The 18,504-nt window shown below is 39.0% G+C and overlaps 1 long non-coding RNA gene across 1 annotated transcript in view; it reads left to right on the plus strand.

The window, feature by feature from the left end:
* LOC106725381 overlaps nt 1-18,140 on the plus strand; it is a 45,916-nt gene extending 27,776 nt beyond the window's left edge. The window contains exons 2-3 of the long non-coding RNA XR_001361269.1: nt 3,437-3,441; nt 18,122-18,140. This is a non-coding gene — a long non-coding RNA (uncharacterized LOC106725381). The remainder of the gene's footprint in view (nt 1-3,436; nt 3,442-18,121) is intronic.
* The last annotated feature ends 364 nt before the right edge of the window (nt 18,141-18,504 follow it).

Raw genomic sequence — 18,504 nt, forward strand, 5'->3', positions numbered from 1 at the left:
GGACCCCCACCCTGATCCGGGACACCCTTCAGGGCAAACCAGCAGGCCCCCACCCATGCACCAGGCCTCTATCTTATATAATAAAAGGGTAATATGCAAATTGACCCTAACAGCAGAATGACTAGGAATGACTGGTCACTATGACACACACTGACCACCAGGGGGCACATGCTCAATGCAGGAGCCGCCCCCTGGTGGTCAATGCATTCCCACAGGGGGAGCTCTGCTCAGTCACAAGCCAAGCTGATGGCTGCCAGCACAGCGGTGGTGGCAGAAGCCTGTCCCGCCTCCTCAGCAGCGCTAAGGATGTCCAACTGCAGCTTAGGCCTGCTCCCCACTGGCAAATGGACATCCCCCGAGGGCTCCCGGGCTGCCAGAGGGATGTCTGACTGCCAGCTTAGGCCTGATCCTCTGGGAAGCGGTCCTAAGCCAGCAGGTGGTTATCCCCCGAGGGGTCCCAGGTTGGGCTGAGGGACCACCCCCCCGCCCAAGTGCACAAATTTTTGTGCACCGGGTTTCTAGTTTAGAATATTTACAGAACAACAGAAGTGCAGATGTTGGGTTTGCCCATTGCACTCTGGCTAAAATAAATATCAGACTTGGGGAGAGACCTCAGCTTTTAAGCTGTGGGGTTTTTAAACTGTATAGTCACCCCTCCCTGTCATGTTTAGAGGCCCAATCCTTGCGGTCGCAACTCTTTGGTGTATTGCCCAATGACATGACCTGTCACCCGAGCTTTCTTGGTTCAAGAAGTACCAGCTCCTCCCTTGACTTACTTATGAGATGGAATCTGTCTCTACTCCTTCCAGGAATATGATGTTCCCCACAACCTGGACACCCTACCAGCATTATTTGCCTTAAGCACTTGTATTGCAAATTTCCAAGGAACTTTGCAATAGAGATCAACATGCAGGAAATCAGTTTGAATAACTTTTCTCTTACCTTGTCTGTATGATATTGTAGCTGTAATTATTTTATTTCATATATTTTCACAAAAATCGCCATTGGTACCATGTCTCCTTGATATCATCTGTTTGATCTCTCATTGAGTTTATTTTCTTTTTTGTTTTCTTTTTCTCTTATGGGTGAATATATACACTTATAAGAAAAGATGATTTATGAATGAAAATAGCAATGGTAATGATTACAATGATAAGATATAATTAGTTTGAGAATTAGTTTGCTTAATACTCTTTTTTTTTTCATTTGCTAAACAAGGCCTGATTTGTTAAGAAATGAGATAGAGTGAACAGTTACCTACCTTGTGTGATAAGTGTCATTAGGGAAACTTCCTTGTTTCTCAAATACTCCCTTTTTCTTTTCTTTGACTAAGCTTTGAAAATTCCTGCAGTAAAAGATTGTTCTGTTTAATTAAAGGCTTAAAATGACAGTTCTCCTGGGATGGCTTATACTGAGTAACTAAACTATCAATCCCTTCTGTGTGAATAAATTTCTGAAGAGTTAATATGAAAAGGAATTTAGAAGGACCCATAGCAAGGAGAGCCTCTGTAATCTTACTAAATAGACTAGGAAGACAAAGGTAGCCACTCAATAAGAAAATATAGTTGCTGTCATTAAGGCCACATTTGTCTCTTCAAAGATTTTTGTGCCTAATGCTGCCCTAACCTATGACTTATCAAGTGACAGTTGCTTATTCTATTTCTAATGTTCACGCTACATATGTCCAACATCTGGATAATTGAAAAGTTTCATTTAGACTCTCAATATATTTGGATATTTAGACATAAATGGCTAATCAACTACTCTTAGATGTTTTCCCAGACGATAAATCATAATCCCAGGTTCCAGGATCACCTTGAACATTTTAGTTTAATCTACTTAACAAAAGAATACACATGAAAATGATAAAATACATAATTTTTTTCTCTAAATTGAGTATTATAAGTAAATCTATGGGTCTATCTCATTCAGCGAAGATTATGTACATGTGAATTTAGCTTGTGTATGCCAGGGGACTATAAAGACAACATTCACTTTACTTATATTCTATTGCTTTTCATTCAATAGAATCATTAAGTAAAAGTGCAAAGGATGTTGTATGTAATATGCTTTAAGCAATCTGTTGCCTTTTCTAACTTGGTCTTAGGCTACCTTCTATATATTTTTTGAAAGGCACTAGTGTATAAATCATTTGCTTGCATATGACAAAATTTTCTCATGCTTACCTAGGCAGAACCTGGACAATCTTGGTATATTTCAGGAAATCCAATGACAGGAAGTATAGCCAGGCTCTGCAAGGGACTGAAATTAACAGCCCCCAAACCAAGGCAATGAAGACAACTCTGAAACCAAGGTAGCCGACTATTGTCATCTCTCCCTTCTTCTCCCTGGGTTCACATGGCCTTTCCTTCTTCCCTCTGCACTTCCAGTGAGACCTCTACTGTTTGCCCAACAAAGCTGGTAGGCAAACATGATCGTCTCAGTCCTAATTTTACATGTTTTGCAGAATCTTACACTCAAAATTGGAATCTGTTCCAATTTAACATTCTTGAGAAAGTGAATTTGGGTCACCATATCATACATTTATAATCTCATTCATCAATATCACTTGAGCCATTTTTGAATCATCAAGGAGTTTCCCAGGTTACTTCATCTTGCCCTGTCTAAATATTTTGAAGTACAAAATGTTAGACTTGGTACACAATATCTTTGCTTGATATTTGATTCCATCCACAAGTAGTCATTTTGATAATAGAATCCTTGGTATTTGTTCATATTTATAGGCGTGTGTTACAATCTCCTCAAAATAAATAACTACTGCATGGATTTTAAAAGTTATCTTTAAATCTCTTATTTATCATAACACCAACCTATAAAATCATAAGATAAATCCTCAAAATTAAACACACAATTTTTTTTGTCACCAATTTACTCCATTCTTATATATTTACGAGATTCAGTCAGATCTCTTCAGTATGAAAAATGAATACTTTTTAACAAACATAACACAACATTTCTCCCCATAATGTAAGATTTTGCCCAGTTATCACATCTTAATGAAGACACCCTTCTCAATTCCCCCTACAAAGCCCAGTTTGCACCCTCCTTCCTGCTCCCATCACACATGAAACATGCCACATTGGCAATATTAATGTTTTGCAATTGTTAAATTTTCTCATTGTTGGATTAGGCAATCAGGTTTGACAGGGCAGTAGTTCTGACCTGTTTAATTTATATGTGCAGTGCCTACTACCACAGTGATAAGTATGCAATAAGCTTACAGTAAAAGCCAACGATCACTAGAAATGGCTAAGTGTAGCACAGATGACAATAGTATTATGGTGCTCTGTAGTCAAATGAAGTTCATTCAATTCTCAGTTACAAATGTATCCAGAAATGATTCACTATTTGTCTTGCATTTAACCTTTGTTATACATTTACCTTTTCATGTATTTTGGAGGACTCCCAAGAAAAGTTTTTGTATATCACAGTAGAAAGAACACCAGTTTCATAAATGATAAGTGTGTGAAAATTTGTGTGACACCTGTAATATTGACATGTAGCAAAGAACAATCCATTAGCATCTTTGGAGCACAGTGAAGTGAGGAGTTAACTACTGGGTTCCAAAAATATTAGCATGCAATGACATTGTTTCTGACTCAAGCATTTTATGATAACCTATGTTATATTTTTAGAAATAACCTAATGATTTTCTTAAGTTATAAATGACAAGTAGGAACATTTTAATGGAGAGTAAGCATGAGAGGAAAGTGAAGGGTAGTAGTGTCACATTTTAAGTCACAAGCTTAGCAAATATATCACAGTTTATTCCAGTTAACAATTTGTTTCTGTCTTCCTCAATATCTCTGTGGTACATATTCAGACTTACAGGCTTTGTCTCCACCCCCACCCTCCCCTCTCTTTACTCCTCTCTCTGGGTGACATTTGGACACATTGAGAGCATACATCATGTTGTGTTCTCCTTATCTGCTGGCTTCCAGGTATCTCCAGTTGAGGTGTCCATCATCTTGCCTCGTTTCAGTCCCTGATTTCTATCCTTGCTGTATCTCCTGTGAAGTGTTTTAATGTCACTTCTCTCTGCACAAGAAAATTCGTGGGATGCTGGCCATCTCCTTCTGTTACCCAAGACATACACCTGAATTATTCCTAGCAAGGAGTCTGACACTGTGATGGTAAAGTTGTGACGTTGGGCTGTCCACCACGCACCCACCAAGATGTCACAGGAGCATCTGGATTTCTTTCACATTTCCCCCAGGCTTGGGAGAATGAGGAGGTCAGGACCTGTTCTCTGTTCTCGCCTTCGTTTGTACTCCGTGGTTGCTGCCTTATGTTGTCAGGTTGCTTCTCCAAGGGGCTTTGTATTTTATGAGGTATAAGCAAAAATCAAGGAATAAGCCCTCTTCTATTTATATGGATATTTCTAATTCCAAGGGGGATAGTACTTTTATGTCACACAACTGCCTTTCACTTCCAGTTTATTCATGTCTTTTTTTCTACCAGGACTGCAAGACCCTTTCTCTTTTTTTGAAAATGTATCTTTATTGTTGAAAGTATTACAGATGTCCCCCTTTTTTTCCCATTGACCCCTTCTAGCCTGCTCCTGGCCCACACCGCAGGCCTCATCTCACTATTGTCTGTGTATATTGGTTATGCATATATGTATACAAGTTCTTTGGACCCTTTATATGGTTTTACATTATGCTATGGACTGAATTGTGTTCTCCCTCCTCACCTCCCTCCCCAAATTTATATGTTGAAGCCTTACCTCCAATCTGGATGGTATTTGAAGAAAGGGCCTTGGAGAGGTAATCATGTTTAGGTGAGGGCATGAGGGTGGGACCCTCATGATGAGATTAATACTCTCGTAAGAGGAAATGTCAGGGAGTTTCCCTTCCCTGTCTCTACTGCAAAGGACACAGCCAGAAAGTGGCTGTCTGAATGCCAGCAAAAAGTTCTCACCAGAACCTGACCATGCAGACACCCTGACCTCGGGCTTCCAGCCTCCAGAATTATGAGAAAATAAATTCCTGTTGGTTAATCCACTCAAGGCAATTGTGTTTTATTATGGCAGCCTGAGCTAAGACACATTATATCCTTCTTCCTACTACATGGCTTAATCCCAATAAGAAGTATTGTTGGGGTACCAAATGCCATTTACCAAGAAGGCAAACTGTACTAGAGATATTATAAAGTACATTGCTGTTATGGATAAAGTAAGACAATGCAAACCACAAGTTCAGACTACATAATAAGAAATCAAGCATATGTTATTTTTCAAACTGTGGGCTACAACCCATTAATGGGCAATGAAGACAATTAAGCAGGTTGTGTTTAACCCTTTTTGCAATGATATAGAATAGAACAAGATGAAGTAGAAAACAGCGCATTTTGTGAATATTTTTATTATTTAGTTGTGTGCACATGAGCATGTTGGCTTCATGTGTTTGTATACCAGTTAATAATATAAAACACACTTCTTCCTGAGATGTTAACTTCGAGCTACAATCAGCAGGCCCACATAAATCCTCCCATCTCATGTTTTCACCCCTTCAACAGAACCATGGGCAACAATACCTCCCGAAAGGGACTATGACTATTTTGGAGATCAGTGTGAGATTCTGTCCTCCTGTCTGTCTCCACACCCTCACTACCAGTGGGTTGTCTGTATTAGATTTAAAAATTGATAATGATGCCTTCCTAATCACTTTTGTTTCTTTCCTTTTTTAAAAAATAGTTCATTTTATAGACTCCCTTCAACTTTTCCACCCTCCTCCCAATCTACTTCTGTCACCTTTAATAGCCACTGGACATGATTTAACTTAACTGAACATAGTTTTCCTTATTTTTATTTTTTTTAATATATTTTATTGATTTTTTACAGAGAGGAAGAGAGAGGGATAGAGAGTTAGAAACATCGATGAGAGAGAAACATCAATAATCTGCCTCCTGCACGCCTCCTACTGGGGATGTGCCCGCAACCAAGGTACATGCCCTTGACCTGAATCAAACCTAGGACCCCTCAGTCCGCAGGCCAAGGCTCTATCTACTGAGCCAAACCGGTTAGGGTTAGTTTTCCTTATTTGGAAAATAAGAGATTTGGCCTTGCTTTTATTTTATGGTTATTATTTATGTTAGATAGGTGTTTTGAGTAGATCTGAATTTATTATAAAATTCTATAATTCTTTTGCTATTACTTTAGACAATTGCAGCTATGGCAATGTTTCTTGACCTGGAATTTTATGACGAGCCTATCTGAGGATGTATTCTCAAGGATTGCACAGCTTTAAAATTTATTGCCATATTTTTGTTTGTTTGTTTTCTTAGCCTTGGGAACTCAGACACATTTTTTTCTGGATGAGTGACGTATGCAAGGGCTTGAGAACTTCACGTTGTTTAGTATAACCGAGGCATATTGTGCTGTATGTGGGAATACAGGCTGAAGTAAGAGATATAAGCAGGGCTTGGACCATGGACAGCCTTTTGAACTTTATCCTTTTGAACTTTATCCTGAGGTCGGTATGTGAATATGTGGAGTGGGGGTGGGTCATGGGGACATTTGTAGTAGATGAGTTTAGAAAAAGCATGTTCAAAGAGAGAGGAAAAATCAGTTTTTAATGTTTAGAAACACTGCCAACATAGAGAACAGGTTGGAGCTGACAAAAGCCTAGGTCTAGTCAGAAAGGCTTTACTGTGAGAGGAAGAAATAATATCTGCCTGCACCATTGGCATCAATGGTCAGTGGGAAGGAGAGAGGTAGAAAAATTTGAGGTATATTTTATAAACTAATTAATCATAACTTGATATTAGACTAGATTTGGGGAATAAGGGAAAAGGAGGTGGAGGATGACTTTGGCATCTGGTTTGTGCTGTGAGGTAAGGGGATGAAAAGGTCACCTTCTGAGAATATGTGAGGAAATGGTGGAGTGGGAGGTAGGGAGAAAATGGGGAAAAAATAGTTAACATGAAAAATGGGAGAGAAAGCTACCTAGACACATTGTAGTACCATCTGGCAGTGGGAGGATTCATTGGGAGCAGGGCATTATGAATTTGTACTTTTTCTCCAGCAGCATTCAACAGCCAGTAGAAACTATGTAGTTTTATTGATCCAGAATTGGGGAGGATGCAGACCATAGATAAGAGTGTGGAGGGTATTCTGGACATATCAGAGCCCCATAAAATGATGTTAGATAGATGTTTTACATAGATCAGTTTGGATCTTGCAATACACATAGGATTAGCAGCCACAGGAGAAGAATGGACATAGGATTGGGCAGAGGGAATATTGAAGCACAATGCAATGCTAAGTGCCTCACCCAATTCCACCAGGAGATCTGGAGCTGGGATGACCCTTTAAATTTGTCTCTTTGGGAAAATGGGCCTGGTTTTATGCTCCTGATGGACCTGGGATGCTATGTGGAGGGAGGTGTGACCTGGGGTGTGGCGGCTCTCTACAGCTTAGGCAGTGATTCTCAAAGTGTGCTTCCCAGAACGGCATCATCAGCATCACTGTGTACTTGTTAAAAAGGTAGACTATTGGGTCCCACCCCCTGAATTACTAAATGAGAAATCTGGGGACATGGCCATTTGCATTTTGAGTTCTTCAATGATTTTCATACATGTTAAAGTTTGAGAACCACTGGCTTTGGGACATTTTGCAAATTTTGCGCCGTTGAAAATTGCCAGCAGTCTGGACTCTCAGCAGCTGGGTAGTTAGTGCCTCACTCTTGTGTGGGAGAAATGAGGGCACACACTACATCACCAACAGGTGAGGTCAGAAATACCAGGCAGGAGGCAGTGGCTTCTATGGATTAGGAATAGTGAGGGCAGGTTTAGTAGGAAGGACATAGGGGACAAATTAAAGAATGTGAACATTAATTATAAAATGTATTGTAGAACATCCTCTTCATTTATTATTTTTATTACCAGTATTCATCTACTATACGAAATTAAGTATTCTTTAATATCAACAACTCTTCTGAAGTCAACTATGATTATAACAAATACTTATGATAAGGAGTTTTATGTTGTGATTAAGCAATAGAATATCTTCCTACTTCAAATAATTAACTGTAATTTACAATATGTTATTTTTTCCTTTTGTATGTACAAGCGGGTAATAGTTAAAGGGGGGGCACTTGAAAGTAAATTAAACTCTATTATAAAGAAGTATTAATCTAAAGCAAATACATTGCTCCTTAGCTGATTAGCATAAAAGTCAGGTTTTTATTAAATAAAATACCTAATAATTTATTAAAGCACTTGTGAGCTTGTGTAAAACTTGATTTTAAACCCAAATTGAATCGCTTTTTCCCCCCAAGGCTGTTGGTTATTATACACTTTATTTCTGAACTTCTTCATCTTAAATCCTTATAACACCAACCTTGACTATGGAAATATTTATTGCCAATGCATGATTTATTTAATGTAAAGAACAGTTTGATGGTTTAGTTCATTGGAGTCTAGATGCTATGAAGTGGACATTTTGAAATTTCCCCACCTCTCAGGGTTGGAGTCACCTGGAAAATGACAATCCATCTTAAAAGGGGATATGGAGAAAAACTGTCAAGTCACTTAACATTTTTTTTTAGATTTCATGCAAAAGAATTACATTAAGGTTTCTGTGCCACTTGAAATAGAATAAATGCTTTCTAGTAAATATAAGCAAATGAAGACATAACAATTTTACATAGCCCTGAAGAGGAAAATTCTGACTTTTGGTTTAGTCACTACCCAAGGATAATTAGTATCTCTTTAGGAAAAAACAAAACAAAAAACTAAGGTGTAAATTTCTCAATGGAAGTAATTTAGAACAAGGTAAAATATGGAGCGAAGACCAAACAGAGGATTATAATGCAGAAATAGATGTCTCAATTTGCATGTGGTAGATGCTTTTAGCTTTTAAATGACAGAATCTCCTAACAGGCTGGAGTTGTGTGAGTTATTTGTTCCTTGTCAGTGACTAGTTAGTGTTCCTCCTGCCTTTTTATTATTCATCATTGTACTGGTGTGGAGAAGATAATAAGCAAAACTGGACAGTGGATTCATGGCTGCTTAGAAGATAAAAGGGGAAGTTGAACTTGGTAGCTTGAAACAGCTTTTGATTAGCAGTGCTACTTTGGAATCGTAAAGGCAAATGGAAATGGTTGTGGAACTCCGCTATGGGGGGTGAAGGTAGATATCAATTATCCCTATCTCGTTAGGTAAAGTATTCTCATTATTCCCATTAATCCTTTTTATAGGTGAATTATTTTCAAGGAAAACTCAGTTGAAATTATATTCTTTGTGTATTCTATTCACATTGCCCAAATACGTTACTGCAAAGAGGAATAGCTTTTAGTGTGTGTTTTTAACATTAAAGCCAGAGTGTTATATCATTTACTTGACTTCTAAGTGTACTCCCTCTCGGTACACTACCCTGATTTTACTGAACATCAATTCCCTGCTCCCATAAAGACCATGTGGTGTAGAAAGCTGACTTGATTACCAGGTACAGAGGGGCACATGGCTCCCTGGCCATGGTGAGTTGTTCAGAAGTGGGCCTGTGGGTTAGCTGGTCTGATCAAAATGAATCTTAGGTCATTTATTCCTATTTTGTGGCAGAAATGCTCTTCTCTGCTGGATAGAAGGTATGATTTCTTGGGAGCCACAGTCATCCATCTCGGACAACGAAGAAGGAAGCTTCTTCTGGCTGAAGGAAACACCTAGAAAGAGGAGTGGAGACATGCAAAAAGAATAAAACAAGGTCTGGCAATCCTTTGGAGCTGTGGGTCAAGTACTACTTAAAAGACTTTGCAACCACAAAACAATAAATTATTAATTAAGCCTGTTTGAGTTGTGTTTTCTACTACTTGGAAACAAAAGCATTCTGATAAATGTGGCAATCCTCTTTTCTCCGATCAGTAAATCATATTAAAAGAAAAAAGAATAGAAGAAACAGAAACAGATTAACATAAGCAGCAATATTTCTATAACAGTTTAACCTTCTCTGACTTTCCTGAATGATTTGTATACCAGGGATGCACACAATACCTTCTTTTAATTGCTTATCTTGTAGCAACATAGTTGAAGCCATAAAATACCCAATATCAGTGACAAATTTAAAGATTGCTTACTTTATTTCCTTTTCCTTCATTCATTGCAATGTAATCAAAGTATTATTTAGGAGTCAGGAAGGTTTCTCAACACTATAAACAAAAATTCTGCTCATGGTAATAAAGAACATAGAAAAAGAAAATGGGAAATCAGAGAACAAACAAATTGTTTCTTCTCCTATTTCAAAGGTTACCTGGAGGTATCTATTGCCCTTTGCTATATAATTAGAAAGATGCATTACTTGAAGTTAAAATTTCCAGTGAATAAAAAACATGTTTTCATGAATATATTGATTTAAATAACTTAGAAAAACTCATATGCTTTTAATGCAGGTCAAAAACTCACTGGTGGAGATCCATCATTAAATAATAAAAAATGTCTGCTTTTTAAACTTGAATGCTTAGGTATGTTTATATAATAGTTGTTGACTGCACATTCTAGTGTTTTGTTTTGTTTTTTGTATGAAGGGACTACAATAAAGAGCCCACTAGGAATGTTAACAATGAAGGAAATAATTGGCTCTCTGGGAGATAAATGATAAATCAATATTAGATAACAGATCAGCAGACATATGACAGACCAGATGTCTCTGGTTGAAACATTAATATATTTACAGAAAAAAAGGTGCCACACAGAAGAGGCATCAGTTGACCATGAAGATGCAAGAAGAGAAGCCATAACCTGAGCAAATGATAACAATTATGAATTTAAAAGGGGACCCTAGTCTTTGGACTTCAAGTTACTTATGTCCCACTGGCAAGTCTGACCCTTAGGTTTGGAGCCAGGGAGAAACTCAAGTCTTTCTGATCTGAATGGAAAGTCCAACTCTATTGTGAAATTGAACAATAGGTATTCTCACCTATTGCTATTAAACATTCAGTTCATCTAACTCCCTTGTTTTGATTTCATGCTCACCCAGAAATCTTTTTCCTTTTCTGTTTTTGGTCCTTGTTGCTGTAATAATTGACAATAAATCCATAAAACAAACTTTGAATGGCCACACAGTTTGGTCACTGGGAGTCATGTGCCAACCCTGTTAACTCAAATCTTCACAGTTTGTGTGAAACTTGTATTTCTTAGTGCATATAAATAAATTGATCCTTTGGATATGTACTTATGGTTGTTTATCAACAACTGAGAACCAGTCTTTCAGGGCCTGATTCCACTCTGGGACACGAATAAGAGAGTATATTTGGGGACTTCGCAATGAAGGAGCATTACAGAAAGCTTTTTTCTGTGTGATACTACTTACTTACCCATACAGTAATTACTAAAGTATCCATCAGAAAATTGCCAGGCATTGTTTATACCATGTATACAAAGCTTGATAATTTGCTTAAATTTTTTCATAGCTTCCTATTGCCTTCAGGATACAGTTTGGGCTGTTTAAGGTGACATGCAAATCCCTTCATGATCTGACTTCTTTAACTTCATATCCTGACACCCTGCAGCCTATAATAGATGCTTTATTTTTGGTCTCTTATCTGAACTACTTACACTTCAAGATTCAGCCCAAAGAATTTCTTAGGGGAGTCACTATTCCTGTTTCTTCTTTCCCCTGCCTTAATACAGCCCTTTTTTGGAGCTTTAGACTTTGATCTTGTAATACTCTTGGCAATACTATGGTGTATTGTAATTATTGACTTATCTATCTCACCCATGAGATTACACACCTTTTTAAAGATGCAACTCTGAATTTTCTCTTGATATGTCTAGGGTCTAAGAGCAGTTGCTTATATATGAAAACCAAGAGAGTTTACTGAAGAGATGAATACATTAATAACTAAATAGAATAGAACTTGATTCCCAACCCAATTCACTTTCCTTGTTACTAATTACATTAGACTGACTTGATGACTCAATTCTTCACTTCTCCCTGTGTTCATATCCATTGTCATACACCTTTGGTAGGGCCTTCACACTGACTCTTGAACTCGACTAAGTGCCTTCATTGAGCCAATAAAATGTAGGTTAAAAAAGATGCAGAGACTGGTGGAGAGGCATATGAAGTAGAACCACTTTGCAGAAGAATGAATTAACCCAGGTAAGCTCACACCACGCCATGCCAGCCTAAATCAGCTGAATCCCAGTGGTGCATGATAATAATATAAATGCTCACCGGTACAGGCCACTGAATTTCTGAGTGGTTTATTATGCAGTATTGTCACAATACATAACAGATACACCCATGATCATTGATCATCTTAAGTAAGCAATATCCCTAGTAAAAGCAAAGCAATAATTAGTGTTGACCAGAGGCAGTATGGAGTAATAGTTAAAGTTGCATGATCTAATGCCAAACTGCTTGGCTTTTAACCTCATCTTTGCCACTTACCAACAGTTTGACATTGATCAAATTACTGATTCATTCCATGCTTCAGTTTTCTCATCTATAAAATGTGGAAGAATAGCATATGCCTCATACATTTTGTTATAAGCAGTAAGTATGTGAATACATATAAAATACTTAGAATTGTGTCTGGCATGGAATAAGTGCTCAGAAAATGTTATTGTTCTTATGTGTAAATAGAACCTTGTTTAAGGAATGTCCTCATTGCTCTATCCCTTGATGCATTCTGCTATGCTCATCTTAGCCATGATGTATGATTCTATTTGTCTGTGAGGAATTATAAAATATTAATGTTTCATCATTTCATTCAACAGCATAGCTCTTTTCAACTCAGAAGTTGCATTCCCACTTATGCAACTATAAAAATGGGAATGACAGATTTCTGAGATAGGCACATGACATATCCTAATAAAAGATGAAAAATTAGGAGCTGAGAAAGTAAAGCCTATTCACGACAAAGCTATTATCCAGCTTCCAAAATCTTGATACTTCTTATCCAAGTTCACTTCCTTTCCAAGCTATCCAGAGAACAACTCACTGGTGGATCAGCTCAAAAGAGCTTGGACTGACCTTCACACCTACTGCATTTTTTTTTCATTCTGGCTTTTTGCCAATGTTCATACACCTCTTAGGGGGTCTCCATTAGTTGGTACTGTGGGTTATCTTGTAGATCAAGTGATGAAAAGGGTGTGGATTCCACCCTTTCACTGTGAGAGCCTTTAGAGAAGTAATATTTTTTCAATCTCCTTAATGACTCTATCATTGTGCATAAGGCTCTCAGTTACACAGAAAACTCAAGAAGCTGCTCAAGATAATATTCAGCTTTGCCAGAAGTTGACAGGGCAGGCAGATGAAAAACAAGGAAGCCCTTGGACTTAGCCAGATCCTTGCCAAGGTTTTCTAGACAAGAAGGAACTTCTTAAACATATCCAAGGATTCTTCCACAAAGCACTGGCAATGTCTCTCAGGATGCAATGAGCTTGTCATCACCATCTGTAAAGAAGAGAGTGAAATGCTGACTGCAGCAATTGTCCGGACTTGCCGTCTATCTCCCACATGGGCACATCCCTGCATGATCTGCTTTCAGTCCGTTACTGAGCAGTGTAGTGTTCCAGCGTCACTGGTAGTTTCTGCTTTCAAAAAGTGCAGTATCCTCTCGATAGGAGAGAAATACAGGGTGTTATATGAACAGCCTGGATACATGTCTCAGCACTTTGTGTGAACATATTTTCAATGATTAACAGGCTAGAATTGTGGTACAACACATGTGGATGTGAAAGAATTAATTATGATCCAAAGCTAGTACAAGAGGACATGGCCTTGTGGGTGACAACCGAGGGGCTATGTTAGAGCCATTGCTCATCACCAATGGTGTAGAAGTGTGAATAGCTTGTAGACCTGGCCTCAGGGTTACCTTTTCCCGACAGCCTGCTTAGGGAGATGAGAAATGAGGATTATGATATTAGAATATCAATTTAGCCTCGGGAGAAGCACTTCCAGCTTTAAAAACTATGGGCATCTTTAAAACACTCAGAAACCATTCCACACGCACAATAACTCACAGGAAGTATGGAGCTGGCCACACAATGCAGCCATACATAGGAGAGTGTCTTCATTCAGAAGAAGACAAATAACAACACTGCCTTATGCTGCGATGACCACTTGCAATGCTAAGGGTAGGCCTTGGAAATGAAGGCTGCCAGGACATTCTGCTGGCTTGTAAACTTTCTGACAAATGTGGTTAACAGCAATAAGTGAAAAAAAAGGGGGGCCCGGCTTGTGCTTGGGGGTGCTGAACTAGCTGGAAGATCCAGGGGAGTTTACTAAGCATTACCCCCTTTCCAAGACCTCCTTTCAACGTGGTGAAAAATGCGGCACTAGAGCAGGTCCTGGATGCCAACTTTTCACTCTGGGACACGTGGGGAAGACAGCCAGGGTGGGACTAATTCATTAATCTCCTTCAAGCTTTCTACCATTACTCACAAGGCTTTACATGAAATGCTCTGTTTCATTTTTTCTGGAAACAGTGGAGCTCTATTTACATCAGAAGAGACATCAAGTACCACAACAGTCACTAAAAATGAAACCCTGCAGCTCAGCCTGCCATGCAGCATGGAAAGTGTGCAGCTATAAATGCACTTCACAAGGCGAGTCACGCGCCAGGAAGGGAAGACAGCCAGATGCCAAAATAGCTTACGGAGAGCACAAGAGAGGGGCAGCCCGAGAACGGCAGGCAAGAAAACCTGTAAGACTCACAAAAGAGAAATCGTTGGCTTAGCTCTCTGGAAACAGACAGACAGAAAGCAGGATAAGAGAGAGCAAGTTGGGTCTGCAAGGGCAATGTCAAGCCCAGAGATAAGACCTGCCCAGAGGGCCGGAGGCTGCAAAGGCCAAGTCATAGCCATTTGAACCCACGGTTTAGAAGGACCCTGAGTTATATATCAAACTTGACAGCTGTATTTGATACTCTCACTGTCTTCTGAGTCATTGTTAAATATAAAGGGCAGGAAACTAAAGAGTTGCAGAAACATCTTAAATATTAAAGCTATACAAACGACACTCTTAACAAGAGATCACAGCCATAAACATTTCAGAAAAGGTTGTCTAAATGCTCTATGTATCTGTTCTTTTATTATACTCTGACACCTCCATGTAGACCACAAAAATGGGAACATGTATTTCAACTTAGGTTAGCATCTTCCTTTCTCTGTTATTCTATTAGCTTGTTGGCCTCTGTTTGCACATATCTGAGAGACACAACACTTAGAAACAGTGCAAGTGTGACCGATAAAATAGTTTCTTATAGTCTGCATCCACATGTATCCTTGTTTTCTAAAATCTGAGCCCATTCAAATCTTGTGGGAATTCTCCTTGCTTCTCAAAAGATCTTACAGTACTTAATCTCTATTCATGTGAAACAAGAAACAATGTCCTTCTCATTTTATTCTAAAGCCATCTTTAATGCCAAAGATGAGTGTGGATATGAGGGAAGTTGACATTTACTCAGAATTATTATTCAATCAAAGTTCTATTTCTTCCTTATGATGATTTCATTTGTCAGAATAGTTTTAATGCAAAGCTTGTGATCTCCACCCCTGCCCCCCCCGCCCCCCGCCCGCCCCTAAACAATTGATGCTACCATCTGTGTCACCTGGGGCTTCTTTTTGTAGACTATTTTTACATTGTAGCCTCTTGCAGTGTGACACAATGAAAACATAAATAATTTGATCATTGTTTTTGCTGGGAGAGACTGCTCCAGACATTAGTATGTTGCCAGAGTACTGATTCCAGAGGAGGTAAGGCAAAATAATAGTCTTCCCACAAAAACAGGCCACTTTTTTTTCATCCTCTTTAAAATTCTTTGTTTAGTTTGATTACAGATCCACATCAGAGGCTTCTTTCAGGTCATGGGATCTGCCTGCCTGGGAACTTCCCACTGTGCTGATGAAGCACCATTCACCCCATCTGAGCCTCTGGAGTCAGAACAACCCCAGGGCATTTTTGTTTTCTGTTTTATATCTCTTTTGTTCTTTCCCTTTGTTCTCTTCTTATTCAGAGGTAGGTGAGTGCTAATGCCAAGTTGTTAAAAGTGTAACCAGCAAGGGGAGGATATGAGCTGTTTGGATTCTTTAAAATAGTTCTTGCTTATTTTGCCCAGTGCTTCAGATAACAATTAGAGGGTGGTCTTCCCATTGATACAAGGGGCTTACTCCTCCCATATCTTAGGTTAGAAATTGTGTTGCTCAGTAAAAGCCTATAGACTTTGATGGTTTGCCCCAGCTCTCTCATAGTTAACTCTTAGCCTCCTCCCTCCATGCCCAGTAGAAATGCTTTTTGGCTATTCTTTCTATAACAGAGCTGTCTTCCAAAAATTAGATACATTGGAGATTGACTCTGAAAAGTTATGTTTAGAGAATGCTGGATTCCAGCATGAGTTGTATTTGCTGCTATCTTTCCACAACAGGCATTTCCTGGCCTGGCCTCTTGGAATAGCATGAAAATAAAAGAACATGCTGAACTAAGTTAATAATCCGGTAGTATTTTTTAAATTTTAATTTTCAGAATATATCATCAGTTGGGGTGTAATAATAAATTAACATCTTTGTAAATAATTTTAAGAGCTAGAGTTTTTGCCCTAACCGGTTTGGCTCAGTGGATAGAGCGTCGGCCTGCGGATTCAAGGATCCCAGGTTCGATTCCGGTCAAGGGCATGTACCTTGATTGCGGGCAGATCCCCAGTGGGAGCGTGCAGAAGGCAGCTGATTGATGTTTCTCTCTCATCAATGTTTCTAACTCTCTATACCTCTCCCTTCCTCTCTCTAAAAAAATCAATAAAATATATTAAAAAAAAAAAGAGCTAGAGTTTTGAATCAAAGCTCATGTCAGGTTATTGACCCATGCAGCCTCCAGGTTAGTTGCTTCTGATTGATTCTTTTTATTTTTGCATGTTTGTGCTCTCTCTAGCACATGCACATAGTCTTCAGAAATACTGGTAAGCATTTACTGGCCACAGAAAGTAGATTCCTCTAATACCCTCTTATGCCAGAAAAACCATAAGGAACCATCCATTTTCCTCCTGCACATATTTCCCCCTTCACAGCCAAAAGAGAGCCAGATTTCAAGCAGCAGAACTTAGAACCAATAGGTACTAGAGATTTTGACTTTCTACATAATTCTTACACAGAAAGGTTGATTAAGTATGTTTTACTCAATTAACCACAAATGCGCCCTGTGCACCACTAGTTTGTAATTGCCCTAATTGATTCTGAGGAGAGATCTTTGGTCAGAGTCAAGCCAGATGTAGGCTGTGTTAGTGATTTTGATGGAAATGACCCCAGGAAGCTTCATTTTTACAGCTTTCATATAAAAATGTCCAAGAAGCTTGCCCAGGCTTCTCTGCTTACTTAATTATATTTTTGATAATTTATTTTACCATTGACTTCTAGTCAGGCCAGGTTATGTTTGATCTTGATGAGGTTGCGGGAGAGAAGGAAATGTCCTAGCTCATTATCTTTTAATCTTGCTTTATCAGACCTGTATTCTGGAAATTATATGCAAATTCTGGTTCTCATATTTTCTTGAAAAAAAACTGTTTCTTCCTTTCTCTCCTAATTTCTGAATCATTTCATTACCATAGGATGAATTGTCTGTTTCCTGTCTTCTAATCACTGATGTTGAAGATCTTCACCATTAGCCACTTATTTTGCTACTAGAGGCCCAGTGCAAGAAATTCATGCATGGGTAGGGTCCCTAGCAGCTGCCTGCCACTGGCCAGGGCCTCCCTTCCCCCAGCTGCTGGCTGGGGCCTCCCTTCGCACCCACCTTGGCCCAGTACCACCCGCTCACCTGCTCCACCATCCCACTGTGGTCCCACTCTCGTCGGGGCCCATTGGGGCCAGCAGTGCTGGCCAGTCGCCGATGCCCTCTATGTTCCGGGCCACCCCCCTGGTGGTCAGTGCATATCTAACTACTGGTTGGTTGAATGCCTGCCTGTAGGGACAATTTGCATATTACCCTTTTATTATATAGGATCTTAGAAGCACTGTCTTCCCAAGCCTATTCAAATAACAATATAGTCTTGGTAAAGTGAGGCTTTAAATAGAAGATTGGGTTAAGATAAAGTTCTATTAGGTACTACAATCAGATCAACTCAGAATTCTCAATTAATTCTTAGAATTTAATAATAAAATAGTGTAGATATTAAGATTTTAAGAGATTAAAATTCTAATGTATATAATTGAAGCTACTTGAAACAATAAGAGGGGACAACAATACACAGGAATGTGCTTTGGCTAAGAAAAGGTGTGAGGAGTAAATATGCATTTTTCTTAAGGGAAATGAGTGCACTTTAAAAAAAAAATCTTCTCCTAAGGATATTTTTCGCTGCATTGATTCCCAGAGAGAGTGGAAAGGAGGGAGGAGGGAGAGGAAGAGAAAAACATTAGTATGAGAAAGACACATTGATTGGTTTCCCCTAGGGCCAGGAATTGAACTTGCAACCCTTTAGTTTGCAGGCTGATGCTCAAACCATTGAGCAAACCAGCCAGGGCAAGAGTACTTTTGTCTAAACTAGAACTTCT

The sequence above is a fragment of the Myotis brandtii genome, unplaced genomic scaffold (genome assembly GCF_000412655.1).
Source record: "Myotis brandtii unplaced genomic scaffold, ASM41265v1 scaffold159, whole genome shotgun sequence".
Classification (NCBI taxonomy): domain Eukaryota; kingdom Metazoa; phylum Chordata; class Mammalia; order Chiroptera; family Vespertilionidae; genus Myotis; species Myotis brandtii.